Below are 7,504 nucleotides of genomic sequence, written 5' to 3'. Positions count from 1 at the left end.
TTCCTGAATGTACCCAGGACTGAGTGTAGAGGAGATTGTGCTTTTGCTTTAGAAGCTCCAAAACTGTGGAACGATCTGCCATTAGAGATTAGACTGGCCTCTTCTCTGCCTGTTTTTAAATCACTTCTGAAAACCCATCTCTTCACCCTGGCTTTGACACCATGTGAGATGTTGGTTTTTAGTTCATTTTTATTTTAGTTGTTTTAGTTGATTCTATGCTGTTTTATGTTTTGTTTTTATATAGGCCTGTTTAAATTAAAATTTTTATGTATTATGTGCTTTTGTTTTTTTTTTTTGCTGTTTTGTTTTATTCTATTATTCTTAACTGATTTACTGTACAGCACTTTAGTCCTGTGCTGGGTATCTTGAAGTGCTTTTTAAGTAAAGTTGGATTGGATTGGGAGAGAGGGTGGACTTGTGGTCCATCCAGTGCAGTCAGATATCCAAAGGACACCTGTTCAGCTCTGATGATTCAGTAAGGACATCTCCTGGTTTCATCTTCATGTTTCCCTCTCACCAGATATACAAACCGACATCATGACCAGCAGCTTTTACAGCTGTGGCTCCAGCAAACATCAGCTGATACTAGAAATTAATATTAAATAAATTCTAACAACAGCTGACCAAGCTTAAACATGCTCCTGTTGTTTAGTGCGACATCCGGCGGTTTCCTCTTTCTGGCGCAAAGTGGGGGATAAACAAACAAGAGAGAAAAGCTGATCATTGATCAGTTTCATGATTGAAGTAGCAACAGGAGAGGGAGGGGGAGAGAATGAGAGGAGAAGAGGCAGCTGTGCAGCATAAGGACAGAATAAATCCAGCTTTGTGTCTTTTTTTCATTCTAGCTGAAGTCTGGGACAAACTGCGTCTCTTCTCAGCTCAATACGAAACGCGTAATATTGTCTCTGAATGAGGGACCATTCCCTTTTTTAAGGAGCCGTTGGCAACTGTACTAACTAACCTTATGAATAAAATAAAGTTCACTATCAGTAACATCATAGCACCCACCCAGCTGTATAGAAACTCCATCATGCAAGCTAGTACGCTGTACGAGTTATTGTAACTGACTGTAAAAGTCAGCACAAGGAAAATAAACTACCCCTAAACTTGGTTTATATCTGACCCGGATAGACTGCAGGTCATAACTTCTTACCTGAAGTTCAGTTAATCTGACTGTTAGCGCCATTTATAGTTATTACATGTTTTATTTTGAAAAGCCTGAAAAGGATATGGTGCTTTGTTGTGAAAGGTTTGTGAGAAATAAACAAGCGAATGGCGGAGCGACACGATGGTTTTACCGTCGTTGTTGCACAAACCGACGCGTAAAACAGCCTCTTGTCCATCCAGACTCTTATTTTAGATATAAGAAAAATAGAGAACTCCAAGAAGAAACAAGATAGCCGCTACATTAAGTAAAACCATCAAGCTCCCGAGCAAGACGACAGCATCGCTATGAGATTGTACAAAGTTTGGTACAGCAACTCAGTTAAGTCTACAGAGCTGTATGCATGAAGAATCTAAGAGGAGAAGAAATAAGCTTCCATGGATAAAGTTTTGGACTATGATATGCTGCCAAGCTACAAGTTGTGCTAAAATTGAACAATTGCGATATTCAACTTCTCACAAATAAGTCAGTGACAGTGTTTTTGGTCTTAAAAAGATGACATTCACTACGAAAGCCTCAGCTTTATGTCATAGACCATTTGTTTCATGAACACTCGTTGAATAAGAAGTTGTGTAAAAGGAGCAGAGATGACAGATAAAGAGCCGCAAGGTGCCAGGCCCAGGGCACAGAGCTGCAGCAGCGGGACTGGCCACAAGAGGGCACAAAAGTACACCGAAAGAGGTTTGGAAGAACAGCTCGGCAGGCACATAAACGCAAGAAGGTCCAAGCTGTCACAATTAACTGCAAAAATGAATAAAATTAGCGGACTGATGAAAGAGAATGAAAGCCTTGACGTTGTTGATGAACATTTAAGTAACTTTTCAAAGCTACATGAAGAATTCTTACGGGCAAATGATGATGTACTGTCGCTGTTGCCAGAAGATGAAAGGAATGTGGACCAGATGCTCTGGTTCAATCCAAAAAAGGAGCAGTTCAGTGCGTTTATGACTGAAGTTGAGAAATGGATCATGGTAACAAGACATCAGCATCAAGATGACGTGAGCCCAGATGACAGCGTGTCAGTGACTGCTAGACCATCTGCAAAGAAATCAGGTACCAGCGTTGGAAGAAGCTCAGTCAGTAGCCGCTCATCGAGGTCGTCCAGAGCTTCTTCGGTATCATCTGTACGGCAGAAAGAGGAAGCAGAGCGCGCTGCTCTGCTCGCACGAGCCGCATCCTTGAAACAGAGACAAGCCTTGGACATTGAAGAATGTAAGTTAAAGGCAAGAAGAGAACAGCTTGAGATCGAGACAGCTATTGCTGCTTCGACAGCCAAAATAAAAGTGTTAGAGGACTGTGAATATGAGAGCTGTAAAAATGATGTGGAACAGTGTGAATCAGCTGTTAAACAGTTCAGCTTCCAAGAGCCAAAGGTACGCGGTGAACATGATGGGCAGTCAAAGGTAAATGGTGACAGTGTAAAACAAGAAGATGATTTGCACCAAACTGACGCCAGTGTTATTCCAATGAATCTATGTGAAGTCATGTTGAAACAAAATGATATCACTGAGATGTTAGTCAAACAACATAGACTGTCACATTTGCCTCAAAGAGACATTCCCATCTTTAGTGGTGATCCACTTGATTTCATACCGTTTATAAGAGCCTTTGACCATGCAATTCATGACAAAACTGACAGTGACAGTGACAGGTTATATTACCTTGAACAGTTCACCAGAGGTGAACCCAGAGATTTGGTAAGGAGTTGTCAGCACATGAATCCTCAACAAGGCTACAGTGAGGCAAGGAAGTTGCTGTTTTGTCATTATGGTAATGAACTGAGAATTGCAACTGCCTACATGAACAGAGCATTTGATTGGCCACAAATCAAAACAGATGATGCAAAGGCTCTTCATAGCTATTCACTGTTTCTCACCGGTTGTAACAATGCAATGCAAGACATCAGTCAACTCCAAGAAATGGAGATCCCCGCGAACCTCAGACTTATTGTCTCTAAACTGCCATACAAAATGAGAGAAATGTGGAGAGTCTCTGCTTTTGACATTCAAGAAAGAAGTGGAAAGAGAGCAAAGTTCTCAGACCTGGTCAGATTCATAAACAGACAAGCAAAAATAGCTGCAGATCCTTTGTTTGGTGACATTAAGGATGCTGAAGATAAAGCAAAGTCATCTGCAAATGTGAGAATGAACAGATCTTCCAGGCAAAGGGGAAGCACATTTGCTACAAGTGTAACACAAGCTGCAAATGCAAGGCCACCTGAAATTAATAAAAGTGCTTTTTGTCACACTAGCAGTGCCTCCCAGAAACCATGCATATACTGTGAAAAACTGCATACTCTGGCAGAATGTCAAAAGGTCAGAAACCAGCCTTACAAAGAAAGACTAGAGTTCCTCAAAGCAAAGGGTCTGTGCTTTGCATGTCTGACACAAGGTCATCTGAGTAAGGACTGTAAGAAAAGATCATTGTGTGAGTACTGCTCTAAGAGACATCCAAGTATGCTTCATCGGACAAGGGAGGAGGACAGTAAGGCAGATGATTGCATCCAGAGAAACGTCTCTGACATTCCCACGACAAGTGATGAAACACACATTTCAGGCAGACTTTGTGGAGCCACAGGGGCCGGAAAGGACATTCATGTGTTATCAATCGTTCCTGTGTGGGTTAAGTTAAAGAAAGGCAATAAGTTAATTGAGACTTATGCATTCATGGACAATGGGAGCCAAGCCACATTCTGTTCAGAAAAGCTGATGAGACAACTTGGTGTAGAAGGTAAGAAGACAAAATTCATGCTTCGCACAATGGGACAGGAAAAGTTGGTGACAAGTTACCACCTGTCAGGATTAGAAGTGTGTGGTTTAAATGAGAACACCTATATAGATCTTCCTGACATTTACACTCATGCAGACATTCCAGTGTCTAGAGAGAACATCCCTACACAGGATGACTTAAAAGGGTGGCCACATCTTCAGCAGATCAAGTTCCCACATTCAGATGCAGACATTGGACTTTTGATAGGATGTGATGTGCACAAGGCTATGGAACCATGGGAGATTATTCATAGTAAAGATAACGGTCCATATGCTGTTCGAACAGTCCTGGGTTGGATTATCAATGGCCCTCTCAAGAGAGATTCTTGCTCTACTCCTTCTGATAGTGAGCTGAGTGTTTCAGTAAATCACATCTCTGTCACTAATGTTGAGAATCTTTTGATGCAACAGCTCAACTATGATTTTCCAGAGAAAGCTTCTGAGGAAAAACAGGAAATGTCACGAGAAGACATCATGTTTATGGATTCTGTCAATGGCACAGTTGAAAGGATTAATGGTCATTATAGCATAGGTCTTCCTTTGAGAAACAAAGCTGTCAAAATGCCAAACAACCGCAGTGCAGTAATGCAAAGGGCAGAGAATCTGAAAAGAAAATTAATCAGAAACACAGAGTTTCACAAGGAGTATCAGAGCTTCATGTCTGACTTGCTGAATAAAGGCTATGCAGTTCAGGTACCAAACACAAAGACTACCCCTGAAAATGAGAGAGTTTGGTACATACCACACCATGGGGTGTACCACCCCCAGAAAAGAAAACTCCGTGTAGTTTTTGACTGTGCAGCATCCTTTCAAGGAAAATCACTGAACGAAGAACTCTTGCAAGGGCCAGACCTAACGAACACACTGATTGGAGTACTAACAAGGTTTAGGTGGGATCACATTGCCTTGATGTCAGACATAGAAGCTATGTATCACCAGGTGCGAGTACCTCCAGAGGACAGTGATCTTTTGCGTTTTCTCTGGTGGCCAAATGGGAACTTGAATGAACCTCTGCAAGAATACAAAATGATGGTGCACTTGTTTGGGGCAACATCCTCCCCAAGCTGTGCAAACTATGCACTGAAAAAAGCAGCAGAAGATGCTAAAGAAAAAATGCCACTAGCAGCAGTTAACGCTGTTCTGAACAACTTTTATGTAGATGATTGTCTTCTGTCAGTTTCAGATGAAACAGAGGCATGTACTATGGTCAGGGACCTGACTGCATTGTGTGAGAGTGGAGGATTTCACTTAACAAAGTGGATGAGCAACAGCAGAGTTGTCCTTGCTTCCATTCCTGAACAGGAAAGAGCAAAAGAGATTAAAGATTTGGATTTGAGACATGATGCACTACCAGATGAAAGAGTCCTAGGAGTGAACTGGTGCACAGAGACAGATGTATTCAAGATCAGGATAAATGAAAAACCTATGCCAAAGACTAGGCGAGGCATCCTCTCATTTGTAAGTGCAATATATGACCCACTGGGCTTTTTGTCTCCTGTCATTCTGCCAGCAAAAATCATCCTGCGAGAGCTATGTGGCAGGAAGATCTCCTGGGATGAGGAAATCCCAGCTGAACTGGCTCAAGCGTCACAAGTTTGGCATTCAGAGCTTTCAAAACTTCATGGGTTTACCGTCAACAGGTGTTTGAAACCTGCTGGATTTGGAGTGGTTATATCTACACAATTGCACCACTTCGCTGATGCCAGCGAGAGAGGTTATGGAGTCGTTACTTACCTCCGTATCACAAACCAGAAAAGAGAAACTCACTGCTCATTCATTATTGGCAAGTCCAGAGTGTCTCCTCTGAAGCAGATAACAATTCCACGTCTCGAGTTGACAGCAGCTGCCGTTGCTGTAAAAATGGACAAGCTCATGAGGAAGGAGCTGCAAATGCCACAAGAAGAATCTGTGTTTTGGTCTGACAGTACCACTGTTTTAAAGTACATCTCCAGTGAGAACATCAGATTTAAGACATTTGTAGCAAATCGAGTGTCACTTATTAGAGACAACACAAAACCAAGTCAGTGGATGTATGTGAACTCTGAATTAAACCCTGCTGACCACGCTTCAAGAGGGATGAACACAGACACATTCATGAAGTGTTCAAACTGGATTGCTGGGCCAGAGTTTTTGACAAAAGATAGGAAAAACTGGCCAATTCCACCGAACATCAAAGAAACACTAAAAAATGATGTTGAAGTCAAAGAGGTGATGAGTGTGGATGTTACAAAATTACACGAAAATCCAGTGAACAAACTGATCTCTCACTATTCAGACTGGTACCGTCTAAAAAAGGCAGTTTCCTGGATACTTATGTTCAAGCAGCTGCTTTGCAGGTTAAGTGCACATCGGAAGCTTCTCATGTCACAAGCAGGCGACTGTGAAAGCAGCAAAAGGAAAGCTGAAAAGGTTGCAGGTCAAATGCAGCAGTTCAAAACATGTATTAAGGGATCTTCACTTACTACTGCAGATGTTTCAAAGGGAGAAACTGAGATTGTTAAGTTTTGTCAAAATCAAAGCTTCGCAGAAGAACTTGCAAGTCTTCAGAAAGGTGACAAGCTTAAAAGGAGCAGTCACATTGCGAAGCTGGATCCTTTTGTCCAGGATGGAGTTTTAAGGGTTGGCGGTAGGTTGCATGAGTCTGCACTACCAGCTGATGTTAAGCATCCACTGATTCTCCCTAAAGGTCATCATGTTTCTACTTTGATTCTGAGACACATTCACCAAGAAACAGGTCATGGAGGAAGGAATTACACATTATCCAGGCTGAGAGAAAGATTCTGGATTCCACAGGCAGATTCAGCAATAAGAAAGATCCTGTCAAAGTGTGTAACATGTAGAAGGACATCTGCGAAACCTGGTGAACAAAGAATGGCAAACTTGCCACAAGATCGCCTGATGCCTGACAAACCTCCATTCACAAATGTGGGCATAGACTATTTTGGACCTTTTGAGGTCAAGCATGGGCGCAGCAGAGTTAAGCGTTATGGTGTATTGTTTACATGTCTTGCTGTTAGAGCAATACACATAGAAGTTGCCCACTCACTTGAGACTGATTCCTGCATAAATGCATTCAGGAGGTTTATTGCAAGACGAGGTCAAGTGTCTGTCATGAGATCAGACAATGGCACTAACCTTGTGGGTGCAGAAAAGGAAATGCGTGAAGCAATCAAGGGATGGAGTCATTCAAAGATCTCAGAAATGCTCATGCAAAAGGGCATCACCTGGATATTTAACCCCCCAGCAGGGTCACATTTTGGAGGAATCTGGGAGAGGCAAATTCGCTCAGTTAGGAGAATTCTTAACCAGATCCTAAAGCAGCAACCTCTGGATGATGAATGCTTGCAGACATTGCTATGTGAAGTTGAAGCAATTGTCAACGGCAGGCCAATAACAAGAGCGTCTAATGACCCCAATGATTTAGACGCACTTACACCCAATCATCTACTTCTTCTTAAAGGGCAGCCAGTACTGCCACCTGGATTGTTTCAAAGAGAGGACTTGTATGCAAAAAAAAGGTGGAGACAGGTGCAGTACCTGTCAGACATTTTTTGGAAGCGTTGGACTAAAG

Source organism: Oreochromis aureus, linkage group 7 (genome assembly GCF_013358895.1).
Source record: "Oreochromis aureus strain Israel breed Guangdong linkage group 7, ZZ_aureus, whole genome shotgun sequence".
NCBI classification, from domain to species: Eukaryota; Metazoa; Chordata; class Actinopteri; order Cichliformes; family Cichlidae; genus Oreochromis; species Oreochromis aureus.
This window is presented reverse-complemented; position numbering follows the sequence as displayed.